Here is a 13,952-nt window from a genome sequence, read left to right as displayed (position 1 = left end):
GTATCTAAGGATTCTCCACTGCCAACGTTCTTGTCTCCGGAGCCACGGAATACACTCAATCAGTGTGCACAGCACTTTTATGGAACACCAACAACCCCGTTTTGAACTACTGGCTCTTCCGAGGGTTGAGGGGCAAGAGAATGCACTCCTGGCACACATATGATGAGCCAACTTGAATTTAATCTAATTTCAGAGGGCGAGAGTTCCTGATAAAAGACATAACGTGAATACAAAAGCACCATTTTCAACCCATCTGGGAAAACAAGGGCATTTGTTCTTCTGAAGAGCTGGGGAAAAAAGTTTTGGCACAGAGCCTGGCATCTTTCTTGGTTGGCATAGCAACCTTTATATTCAGATGAGTAGGGGGAAAAAGTCTCCTTTTTATAGTGAAGATACCTGAGTCTTGTTGTTCAGTAATGCTGTTAGGTGTTTTAGCAGCAGGCAGGTGAGAGCCAGGGCTCTGGAGTTGGGGGTTGGGAGTTACTTCCAGCTCCAAAATTTACTAGTTATATTATGTTGATAAAACGGTAGTCTTTAAGCTGTTTCCACACCTGTAAAATGGAGCTGGGGGTAGCAGTAGATACAAGTAGTCTCTTTAATCTTCATAACAACTTGATGAGGTAAAATTGCCAAGCTCTCTAGTAGGTACCGGGATATTTTTTCACATTTACTTTTTCTATTGTCTTCCCAGCTTTTCTTCTAACAGAAGATATAGGGAAAGGAACTACGGGTATAGACAGCTCATCCTTAAGTCATTTGGGGCCAGGCAAGCTCCTCTTCTGCCAATCTCTGTCACCCCCAACAATATTCTTTTCCTATTTAAAAATTGAGAAGCACCTGACCTTTGGTGGTACAGTGGATAAAGCATCAACATGGAATGTTGAGGTCACCAGTTCAAATCCCTGGGCTTGCCTGGTCAAGGCACCTAAGAGAAGTAACTGCTATGAGTTGATGCTTCCCTCTCCTCTCCCTGCCTTACTCTCTCATGGCATCTCTAAAATCAATAAATAAAATCTTTTTAAAAAATAAATAAATAAAAATTAAGAAGCAATGAACTTCAATAACAGATTCATAAGGGGAAAGAACCCACAAAATGGCAAAACGGATACCTACGGATGTGGGAGTAGAGATAATTCTTTTTTCCCCCAAAGAGGCAGCACAGGGCTTTCCTCATGGTAACAAAGAGTAGATACCCATCCCAACTTTTTCTCCTCCCTTAATTTCTTTTTCTCTGTCATGTATTTTCATAGGTACTTCTAAGTTCAACAGTTTGATTGCCAACTTGATAGTGTTTGGGGCATAAAGACAAAAAAATGTGTCCCGTGCATTCCTCCTATTCAGAAGAAATAAAAGGATATACAATTACTACACTAAACATGAACATACTAGACTTCTGCTAGGAGCAGAAGACTCAGAAGAGAAAGTGATAGGTCCTCTGTAAAGCCATCCACAGTCCTTCAAAGATAATATTTGAGTCACGCCTTGCAAATTAAGAAGGATTTATTGGGGGCAGGGAAGAAGAGGAAGAGCTCTTATGAAGTCATTTAAACCTAGCAAAGGGTTATGAGGGGAGTGCAGTTCCTAAACACCCTCAGCTTCAATTTCCACACTAGTAAATTAGGACTGACATGCCCAAAGTCCAGAGATCAGTTTCAATGTGGCAAGGAGCCAGACCTTACTCCAGATCAGGTCTTGTACTACTGTAGCTATCTCTATCTCTACACATGGTGTTCTGTGGAGACCCATGGGGCAAAACTTGAATCCATTTCATAAGGCTATTCTGGCCATGCTCCAGCAACCAGCTCTGCAAAGGCTTCTACCTGCTAACCACAGATAAAGCCTGGGGCACTTTGCCTTGAGACCACAGCATTGCCTAGAGACGTAATGGCAAACCTTCTTATAAAAACCACCCACTTTTGCAGTGCTGGTCAACCTGGTCCCTCCCTCCCACTGATGAGTGGTCCAGCTTTCATGGTGGGCCAATCATGGTGCCTGTTTGGTTGCTCCGCTACTGCCCACCATGAAAGCTGGACCACCCACCAGTGGTAGGGAGGGACCAGGTTGACCAGCACTCTAAAAGTGGGCGGTTTTTTTTATAAAAAGGTTCGCCATCACAGGCCTAGAGGTTCTGAAGCTGGACATGAAAGAGCCACAGGGATTCTCTGACTGCATTTCTGTGAGCTGCACACACACACACACACACACACACACTCTCTCTCTCTCTCTCTCTCTCTCTCTCTCTCTCCAGAAATATAAGGGAGGCAATGTCCATGGCAGGTTTGGAGAGCATGGATCAATGCCAACACTTCTGAAACACATTTCCTAATGTTCCTCAGAAGGTCCTGAAGGATTGAACACAGTTACTGGAGGTGGTGACCTAATCAGTAGCGCACCTTTGGTTGACCTTCTTTTGTTCCTGGTTTTATTTTCCCGGAATCACAGATCTGCTTCCTGCACCAGCTTCTGTTTCACTGAAAGAGCCCGAGACAGTCACTCTCAAGTTGCATCCTTCCACCTCCTTTTGCCAATCTCAGGCTCCCACCCTCACCCGGTACAAGCATGGGTCCTTCATGATCTAAAAGTCACTCAGGAACTTTGTTTTCATTTCCGTAATAAAATGACCCAATCTCTGGATGTCCTGGTTGGCCCCTTTAAAGAGCTGCAACACGATTGCAGTGTTAGTTTGCTATCAAGTTGTAAAATTTTGTTCTATGTTAATAAGGACAGGGGCAGGCTTATGTGACATTTGCATCAACTGAAGAGCAAATGACATACCACCTAGAAGGTAACACCAGTGGCTCAAAAAAAAGTAATTTTGTACTAAAAATTATTTACATCAATACTAGGACTATAAGAGAATTTCTTTTTCTAAAAAAAAAAAAATGTATTACTCAAGTCTGAGAAAAACTGCCTTCATATAATTGTCTAATAGAGTTTATAATTCTAGTCTTAGGTCAGACTTGCATTTCTAATCACTCCTATGTATTTTTACTCATGAAAACTTTTGAGCTTCACTCTCAACTAGTAAAACTCACAATATCATCTTTTTGCTGTGACATCTAACCTTTCCAAAACTTCTTAATTTTATAAGATACTATTATTTAGTATTAAAATGATAAGTTCCCCAGCAACTGTAGATTCCTCAAAGATGTTCAGCTATTTTTAAAATCTTCTATCACCACCCTCACTGTTAGAAGCTGTAGTTGAAACTCTCTTACAACTGTCATTTAACCATCTTACCAGAGTAACAAATTTTCTCCATTTCTTCTATAAAATATGTTTACATAGGTCAGGATCCCTAGAAGTATTATCAGACTACAACCCATCTGAGGTCCAGCTCACCTGTTGCTGCAATAGCCAATAAGCAGAGACTGGGTCTGAGAGGGAAACAGGCATCTTTAATCAAGATTGCCCAGCAACTTGAGAAGACAGGGCAGCCCAAAGCCTGCCTTACAATCTCTGTCACCAGGGCTAATTACATACTTTTTCAGGTGAAGTTAGTACAATCAGGGGCATGCAGTTAGTCATAAAAAGGATAGCTGGTTCCCGGCATGTAAGAGTCATCAAGCAGGATGGCCGGTTCCCATAATCGAAATTTCTTCTCCATGGCGTTACGATCTAATTGCGGTCTTTATTGCTTCTTGGGCGCCAGTCATCTCCTCAGGGGGTATCCAGCTTCAGTAGTTCTCCCGCATTCCTGGGTGGGGCTAGCAATCATATCTATGTATAATATACATGTTATATCATATCTATATCATATATATTCATCATATATATCATATATTCATCACATATATATATATCATTGATTGTATACTGTATCAATACCCTACCAGGAATGGGGATTCTCCTGCAGCCAATTTTCTGAGGCTGCAGTTTCAGGAGAAAGCCATAAGGAAGTGAGGGAAGTAGGGCAGAGAAGGAAAAGAAGCCCAGCAAAGACGAGCTTGGTTGAGCTCTGTTGTTTGACCAATGGCACAGGGAGCATTGGAGCATGAATGGCACTATCGACTTGTTCTTCTTTGAGGGAAAAGGTTAAATTTTTTATCCTCAAATCAATCAGTCATTAGACATGAGCCAGTCCAGATAGGATGCACAACCTCCCAGGCATCTCCAGGCAAAGGCAGTTCTCTGGAGAAGGAGGTATCTGTTGGGCAAATGAGTTTGTAAAATTTGTATATTTTGACTTTGCTCACTTTTATTGTTAAAAATGGCGCTGGGCAACCACATGTGTGCTTGCCCTCAGAGCAGGGCAGCTGATTGCAAATTGCGGATTGCATTCCTGCGTGGGAGAGGCCATTGTTTTACTAATGTTTGCTGGAGGAGAGGTTTTGCACCAGAAAGAAGAAGAGGCATAAAGAAGCCATGTTTGCAGAGTGAGAGCAGAGAGAATGCAAAGTGATAAGAGAGAAGCTATGTTGTCAGGGAAAGAGAAGGTGTGCAGATGGGGAACCAGAGCTGAGGGGCTTTTGATCATAGGAGAAACCAGAGAAGATTCTCCTGGTTATGGAACCGGAGAATGTGTCAGGGCTTTGTGAGCTCTGGATGAGTGAAAGGGAAGTGTTTTCCCTGTGTGTTGCTCGTTGGCCAATGTGAGACTTTAATAAAGGAAAAGCCCACCATTCTTTGGCTCCCCTGTTTTTTTACCATCTGTCCAAATTCAATGAGAACCTTCATGTGCAGGTTCCTGATGGTGGTGGCTACTGGCCACACAGTACCCATGAGCAATTATCAACCAACAGTCATAGCAGCAGGAAGTTGGTTGCACCTGTGCAGCAAACAATATTTGGGCACAACATTAGTAAGGGCTACTGTTCATCTGACATCTGTCCATATAGATTACATAGCCAGTAGTCTATAAGGTCCATCCAGGAAACAGCAACAACCATAGGTTGTTTTATAAAGGAGAAATTAATTACAGGAAATTGGCCATGTAGGTGATAGGAAGCAACAGGATGAGTGAGGCAATCCACTGATTAGCAGTAATAAGAAGCTACTACAACCCTTAGGACTAAAAGGCAAAGGAGAAGGTGGTGTTATCATTCAGGGTTGTATGGAAGGAGCTCCCTGGGGTGATGCAGATTAGACACCTCTGGAAACAAGGAGGGGGAAAATAACCCGATTTTCTTCCCTTCCCCCTTTCAGTTTTCTGCCAGTGCCTCCTATTGGCTAACCTTACATAGAAGCTAAAAGGATGGGGGCTGCGAGGTGTAGCTTTCTGTAATGTACAGCGGAGTAGAGGAAAGGCAGGAGGAGAACAAAAACCAATAGACAGGTGGCTGACACGGGTGCTATAGCTCATCTGTACTCTTCTGTTCACACCAAATGAGATAAACGCTTACCAAACAGTGATGTGGTATCATTTTCTCCATTATATAGAATGAGCTGGTTTGGGGACATAGAAATCTCTTTAGATTGAAAAAGAAGTTATCAAATTGATGCCAGGTCTTAGTTAACTCTATCAAATGTATATTACACATTGTTTTTATACTCAGCCCCTAGTTCTCAAACCATTCCCCATTCTCTAACTTAAATTAATTCTAGGCAAAGAGATAAGAAAAAGGAGGACATTCTTTAGGGTAACATTAAGAACTGAGTTTCATTCTATTAATTTTGGCACAGAATGACTTGACAGGACCTTTCTTTTTCTTGAATTTCCATTTTCTTCTTTAGATAGATATATGGGTAAATAATACTTAATATATGATATTACTTAATATTTTCAAAATGTTAGTCATCACCTGAACCTGAAATGTTTTGCCACTCACTAAATAACTATTTAGTATTAACCACAGATCCCAATTTAGTGCGCACATTTACATGTGCCTTTAATTATTTGTTGATTTATGTCAGTACTTGGGACTCCTTAGGAGACAGCTTAGACAATGGCTGCCCCAAGGGACTTAACAAGTGATTACAGGCTAATTAGGAATCACAGAGAGACAAGCCTCCCAGGTGTGCTCTACCACTTGCAAATCAAATAGCTGAGAAAAAACACAAAACAAAACAAAAAAAACCAGTCTGCTTGCTAGGAGTGGAACCATTTTTCAAGTATATACACTACAAGCAGACACTCATAGTAGTCCCATTTAGTAAACAGAAGAAAATAAATAATAGCAATCTGTCAGTGTTCTCAACTCCATATTTCTTTAAAGCAAACAGAAGATCTGTAAGCTATAACCTTTCACCAAATTCATAGTGGATTTTGGTGAATGGTAAAATCTAATGCAAAAAATATTATTTATGTGTAGGCATATGAGCACCACAGTTGCCAAAACTGTATTTATTTAAAAATTATGTCTGAATATGCATGTTAAGTGTTGAATTTTTAAAAAGTTTCTGTCTTCAAGGAACTTATATATACTGGGACAAATGACATAGAGTCAAATATTTATGATATAATACACCACATATTCATATCTTTCCCAAATCCAAATTTTTAATGGTCTCTCAAGCTGTCAAAACAGTCTTGAGCTGTACCAGAAAGGCACCCGGTTCTCTATCTGCTGAGACGAGAAATCAAGATCATAATCGTAACACACAGCAAATCTGCTCTCACTGCCAAAATGGGATGTGGGATGCAGTTCATTTTCAGTGATTAACAACTTTTGAGAATCGGGATTCAGACCGTTATACTATAAAATTTCTCTTGAGAATCCAAATGAATTACTCTGACTTGCCAAAAATTTTCAAAAAAATTAATTAAGACAGCTGATTATTTTTCTCAACAATTAAGAAGAAAACAATATGTCATTAACTTCAACAGAATATGATTGATGAAAATAACATGAGCGTGTTAACTGACACTTCTGAGGAATTTTGTATTTTTTCAGATATTTTTCTCCTAAAAGCAATTTATAAAATATATAACTGCTCTATATCCATGTAAGACTTTATTTTTTCCTATAAATATAAAAACTGCAGACAAAATATTCTAAAAATTATTTTAGCTTAAAATTCCTCTCTAGAAAAATGTATTTGCTGTAGTTTAGGTAAATATGGATGGTCTGGGAGTACAAATTTCTGGAGTAATGAAGTGATAATTAAAAAAAAAACATGAAGGGTGTCAACAGTACACAAGCATCAACTTCAAAGAACATCTGATGGCCAAGGCTGGAAACTTTAAGCAACAAAATTAATTATAATATTGGATTATACCCCCCCTCTTTTAAAACCCCATGAGTTTATACTGTCATAAATGGTTGAATGAATTATTTTCCTTACGAAAGAATTATGCACATACAATATATTACACCCTACTTTAGGAAGTAGGGCTTAATTCCCCTCTCCCTCAGTGTGAGCTGGACTCTCACTTACATCCAACAAGCAGAATATGAAAAGGAGAAAAATAGTAACTTCACAGTGGAAAAAGTAGGCAGATAGCACCTTAACCACATGACCAAAGGTTAGCATTATTCGTGGTGTCATGTTGCTGTCATGTACCCTCAACATGATGAGACAGGCACTTTGCTTCTGCAGCATTTTGTTACGAAACCCACCACCCCAATCTAATCAAGAGACAAACAATAGACAAAGCCAACTTGAGAGCTAGTCCGCCAAATATCTGACTGTTACACCTCAAAACTGTCAAGATCACCAAAACTAAGGAAAGACTGAGAAATTGTTGCAGATCAGTCAAGACTAGAGAGATAAGTACTAAATGCCGTTTGGGTGATATAGAAAATAGAAACTAGTGGGAAAACTGATAAAATTCAAATAAAATCTGTAGTTTAAACAGTGTTTCGCCATTACTGCTCTCTCAGTTTTGACAAGGAACCGTGGTTAGGTGGAAAGCTGTGTAAAAGTAAACAGCGACTCTGTTATATTCTTGCAATTTTTCTGTAATTCTAAAATTATTCCAAAAGAAAAAAAATTTAATTACAACCAAATGAAAAATATAATACAACATATGCAAACAAAACAAAGTAAGAGAGCAAGAGGAAAATGTGATTGTAGATCTAAGGAAATGAAACAGGCATTAAGATTTCTAGATAGAACAACAATATAGAGCTAACTAAGTATAGAAGAAATACTACTGAAAGCCAATTACCATATATTTTTTAAACACCTACAGTTCTCCTCCTTCTGTGTGTCTCCTTTAATACTAACTAACACAGCACATGCCACTGTTGACACTTCAGTTTACCAAATGTGTATGCCCTTGAAATAATTGGGGGCAGGGGAGGGAAACAGAGCTGACTTCAGGTGGTGGTGGGAGAAAACTATGGGGAAAGAATTGTGAGTTGAATAGAAGTACCTTATGAAAAAAAAAAAACTGCAGGAAGATAAATGTAGAAGAAAGCAATACCTTAGAAAACAACAGATGTGTTTAGAATCTTCAGAAAGGAAATGAATAAAAGTGAGAAAATAGAGCCACAGTAGACTTGGAATTCAATCATCTATTTCTGCTGTCACATCTCTGAAATTCACAGGCAAGACAAAAGGATGGTAAAAAGCCCTTCAGAGACAACTTGCAGAACTATGTCAGAGCATGCAACGCTAAAAGCACAAGAATGTACAAGAATTAGAAATGTAATCCTACTCTTAAGATATAAATTTGTTTTGCATATAAAATAAAAAGCTAAATTCAATGAGAAAAATAGGTTTGGGGGTCCTAGGTCTCTTCATTGTTTTTTTTTTTTGTTTTGGTTTTGTTTGTTTTTTTTGTTTTTTTTAGTGAGAGTAGGAGAGATACAGAGACAGACTCTCACATGCACCCCAACCAGGATCCACCCAGCAACCCCCAGTCTGGGGCCAATACTCTGCCCATCTGGGGCCATGCTCACAAATAAGCAATTTTTTTAGCACTTAGGGCAAAGGCTCCACAGAGCCATCCTTAGCACCCAGGGCCAATGTGCTCAAATCAATTGAGCCATGGCTACAGGAGGAAAAGAGAACGAGAGAAGGGGCAGGGAAATGAGAGGAGAAGCAGATGGGTGCCTGTCCTGTGTGCTCTGAGTGGGAATTGAACCCAGGACTTCCACACACCAGGTGGACACTCTACCACTGAACTATCTTGCCGGGGCCTTCACTTTCAAATTTGAAAGACTTACTCCAAGACTGGAAGATAAATTAGAAGAGATATTTTAAAATGTATAATCTCCTCTTTCTTTTCCAATGGGAAAGAAATTTTCTTTATTTAATTGTAATACTACAAAAAATTTCAGATGTGTTAGAAGCTAAATCTAAATATTTGTTATTATTCACTTTTGATTACTCAAAAAATTTCAGATGTGTTAGAAGCTAAATCTAAACATTTGTTATTATTCATTTTGATTACTCTTACCAAGCTTAAAGTACATTTAGATAAATACACTAAGATTCTTAAAAAGTGTTTAAGAATTTACAATTCTTTTGCAAGCAACAGCAAAATTCTGGAATAAATGCTTAGACGACAAGTTTTCTAAGAAACATAACTGAAGATTCTGGAGCCATGGCCAGTGGCTCAGTGGAGAGTGTTGGCTGACATATGAACATCCCAGGTTTGATCCCCAGTCAGGGTACACATGAGAAGTTACCATCTGTTCTCTCCCCTTTTCCCTCCCCCTCCTCTCCCTCTTCCCTTTCCACAGCCAGTGGCTCAATTGGTTTGAGCGTGGCTAGGCACTGAGGATAGATAGCTCAGCTGTTCTTGTTAGCCTCAGGCACTAAAAATTAGTTCGGTACTCCATCGGCTCCAAAGTTGCCAGGTGGATTCCGGTCAGGCTACACGCGGGAGTCTGTCTCACTGTCTGCCCTCCTCTCACTTTAAGAAGAAGAAGAAAATAAAAAGATTCTGGGATCATCAGATCAGTTTGATCCAAGACTCATTTTACCAGGTCCCATGTCTCTGCTTTGCCTTCGCTGGGTGTGCTTGACGTAAAATCTGGCTTCATACCCTTGATAGTTAAAGTGAGATCTGAAAACCAGCAAATTGCAAACACAAAGAGTAAGACTTCCAGCCAGCATCTTTTGATGAAAAGTTTGTTTCCCAGAAGCCTAAGCAAAGCACTCTTTGCATGTTATTGACTCAGCTGTGTTATGTTCCCATCTCACATATCACATTGGCCTCCCCTTCCATGAATGCTTTCTCCTGGGATCACTGTTGTAGTAAATCATTTGTACCTAAATCTTTGGCTAAGCAGCTCCTTGTCCTAGAATCTTCTCTAAGACACACACTGATGCAGTCAGACCTCCTGGCAAGCTATCCTTGAAAGCCCTGAGCTGTTCCTTCCCACCCTCCGCGAAGGCTGGCATTTCACGCCGTGATCAACACGCTCATCTTTTCACGTTCACCCTTTCTCAGGTCTCTGCTGCTTCTTACTGACCGTGCCTCCTGCTTTTCCAGAAACTCTCAGATCTCTTCCACATGCCCTCCGAAAACATCATCCAACAACGAACTGCTCTTTACCCATAATCTGCTTAGATTTCTGCCACCTGTCAGCCTCAATTGAAATATGATTCATTCCCATGCACCATTTCCCCTTCTTCTTTTTCTTAAGAAAGGGTGACTCATTTTCCTATCTTCTCTCCCATTGGACTCTGGAAATAAAGCTGGCAAGCTCCCTGTACATCACTTCTGTATCTTTAGGGCTCCTAGGTCTCACTGTGAGAATCTGAATTTCTCTTGAAGTGCCTTGTTTCTACACAGGAGGCAACCAAGGGAATGTCAACTCTGTTTCAGTTGGGTGGGATAGATATGGTTAGAACAGTATTCTTTTTTTTTTTTTTTTTTCATTTTTTCATTTTTCCAAAGCTGGAAACGGGGAGGCAGTCAGACAGACTCCCGCATGCGCCCGACCGGGATCCACCCGGCATGCCCACCAGGGGGCGATGTTCTGCCCCTCGGGGCGTCGCTCTGTTGCATCCAGAGCCATTCTATTGCCTGAGGCAGAGGCCACAGAGCCATCCCTGCTCCAATGGAGCCTCGGCTGCGGGAGGGGAAGAGAAAGACAGAGAGGAAGGAGAGGGGGAAGGGTGGAGAAGCAGATGGGCGCTTCTCCTGTGTGCCCGGGCCAGGAATCAAACCCGGGACTCCTGCACGCCAGGCCGACGCTCTACCGCTGAGCCAACCGGCCAGGGCTAACATAGTATTCTTTATATCTTTTATAGATATGAAATGGTTTTTAATTGAATTTATTGGGGTGACATTTGTTCATAAAATTATATGTTTCAGGTGTACAGTTTTATAATATATCACCCGTATATTGTATTGTGTATTTCTCACCCCGAGTCATGTCTCCTTCCATCACCATTTATCCCCCTTTACCCTCTTCTTCCTCCCCCGACCCCTTTTCCTTGTGTAATCATCATGCTGTTGTCCGTGTCTATGGGTTTTCTGTGCTTAATCCTGTCACTCTTTTCACCCAGCCCCCCAACCACTGTCCCCTCTGACAGCTGTCAGTCTGTTCTCTGTAACTCTGTTACTATTTTGTTTGTTAGTTTATTTTGTTCATTAGATTTCACATATAAATGAAATGATATGGTACTTGTGTTTCCCTAACTGGTTAATTCACTTATTTTAATATTTTTCAGGTCTATCATGCTGTTGTAAAAGGTAAGATTTCCTTCTTTTTTATGGTTGAGTAATATTCCATTGTGAATACGTGCCATAGCTTTTTTATCCACTCGTCTGCCGGTGGGCACTGGAGCTGCTTCCAAATCTTCGCTATGGTAAATGATGTTGCAATAAACATAGGTGTGCATCTATTCCTCGGGGCTTGGGTGAGGACCAGCAGGAAGAAAGCTGTCTGACGGGGGCCTGGCTGGGCCTATAGCAGGGCCATTACCCTCACACTCAGAGTTGAGAGGGAAGAAAAATGAGGCCTCTTCCCTGAGCACAAGGCACTTACTTGGCTCTGTCTGCTGCTCTACCCCACTCATGGATGGGACCCTCCTCCCCTTGCTCCTCCCGGGGGCCCAGAGGCTGTTCCAGGTTGAGTCTCTCAAAGAAGCTTTTGCCCAACTGACACGTGCTAATCATGATGTCACAGGAGGGGCCAACCTTGATTATCCTTGGAAGGAGGCCTGCGAAGAGTCCCCCGGTGCTGGACTCAGCCTGGATTCTCAGCAGCACCAGCCAGGTGGATCTGAGTGCAGGGGCAACACTCTCACGGCCTCCACCGCTCCCAGGGCAACAGTCTTGAATCCTCACGACATCAAAGAGTAGAGTCAGGATGGCCACCATTGTTCCTGAGATGCCACAAGTGACAAAACTGATGCCCACCACTGTCTGGTCCTTTGGCCTGAGCCCACTCAGCCAGCTCTTCTTCACCAGCTCATAGTTGAACCAATATAGGGCTGAGAAGCACACATTCCAAAGAGCCGTGGTGAGTGCCAGCTGCCCTGAGCCACGGCAGCTCAGTCACAGGCACCAAACCCCAGGTGTTACACAAGATGTGCCTACAGCTTTGTCCCTACCAGCTCTAGGTGCCCCAGTGGGCCAGTGCACCAGAAGTCAGTGGTCAGAGCTCAACCACACAGGAAGGCCTGGAGTTGGTTGTAGGCCATGAAGTTGATGGAGGTGGCTGGTACAGTCATCACCAGGGTGGCTGGGAGGCCACTCCATAGGGAGCTGGTGCCCTCATGTCTCACAATCTTCTCAAAGGCCTCCATGGTGCCAGTGAAGGGAGTAGGGTGCCGAAACCAGGTGGCACAGTGGCCACCATTTGGGCACAGGTACAGGGGCTCCAGAACACCACTGTATTACAGGAGGCGCTTCCTTTGGGCATAAGAGAGGCTCTAGCAGAGGTCCCCAAACTTTTTACACAGGGGGCCAGTTCACTGTCCCTCAGACCGTTGGAGGACCGCCACATACAGTGCTCCTCTCACTGACCATCAATGACAGAGGTGCCCCTTCCGGGAGTGCAGCGGGGGGCTGGATAAATGGCCTCAGGGGAACACATGCGGCCCGCGGGCCGTAGTTTGGGGCTGCCTGCTAGCGTCTGGAGGTAGCCATCAGCTCCTTGGTCACTGCGGGGCGCTGAGGCTGCAGGCCTTACCACGTCTTAGGGTTCGTGAAGAGGGAGGTGACTACAGCCCTAGCATCTGAGGCCACCATTTGTTGGAGAGGGCTAATGTCCCCAGGGGTTCTGGTCTGCCATCTTATAGCTTCAACTGTGGCTCGTGGCAGGTATTTGGTAAGTATATACTTGGCAGGTTCGGGGTAGGGGTCCACTACAGCTCTGCAGCTGGTGCAGGGTGAGTGCGCTCACTCCCTCCGAGGCCAACAAGGGAGCATGAGATGTTTTAATAATGAATGCCTTGAGGCTTGGGTTATCTGTCTTGGTTTTCCCAAGCCCCTAACTCACTTGCTATCTACCAAATCCTACTCACTTCCCGTACATTTTGGAAACTAGTACCAAAAATTCAGTGTCCCACTCCATCCCCAGTACTAACAATATTCTGGGTGATGCTGATGCTCAGTGATGAAAAATTTAAAACTCTTGAAGAAAAAAAATCAAGAACTCCAAAACTAGTTACTTCTCCACTCATCCGATCACTTCTGTAGATGAATTTCTGCTCTTATCACCCAGTACCATTCCACCCCTAAAATCTCTAACACAGAATATCTTACCTTTTACAGTTCTCATTACAAAAAAAAAAAAAAAAGTTTGTAACTATGTATGGTGACAAATGTTAACTAGACTTATTATGAAGATCATTTATATATATATATATAAACATCAAGTCAGTATGTTGTATTTCTGAAACTAACATGATGTTATATGTCAATTTATATTTCAATAAAACATTTTAAATTTTAAAAGTGAGATCATATCATTAAAAACAAAAGTATCCGCTGCACGATTTGGGTCAGATATGGCCCGTGTCAGTCATATGCAGCCGGCATATTAATGAATCTCTTCCTTTTAATAAAACCCTTCAAAATTAAAAAAAAAACACAAAAGTCTCCTACCCTGGCACAACTCTACCATTCTAATACTCACATCCCTTGTCTCCTCCTACTAAAC

The 13,952-nt window shown here is 42.0% G+C and overlaps 1 pseudogene; it reads right to left on the bottom strand.

Moving 5' to 3' along the window:
* Positions 1-9,789: 9,789 nt before the first annotated feature.
* LOC136379506 (mitochondrial glutathione transporter SLC25A39 pseudogene) lies at positions 9,790-13,364 on the bottom strand (annotated as a pseudogene).
* Between the last annotated feature and the right edge of the window lie 588 nt (positions 13,365-13,952).

This window comes from Saccopteryx leptura, chromosome 8, assembly GCF_036850995.1.
Source record: "Saccopteryx leptura isolate mSacLep1 chromosome 8, mSacLep1_pri_phased_curated, whole genome shotgun sequence".
NCBI classification, from domain to species: domain Eukaryota; kingdom Metazoa; phylum Chordata; class Mammalia; order Chiroptera; family Emballonuridae; genus Saccopteryx; species Saccopteryx leptura.
The sequence above is the reverse complement of the archived record's forward strand: the minus strand, read 5'-3'. Positions and strand labels throughout refer to the sequence as shown.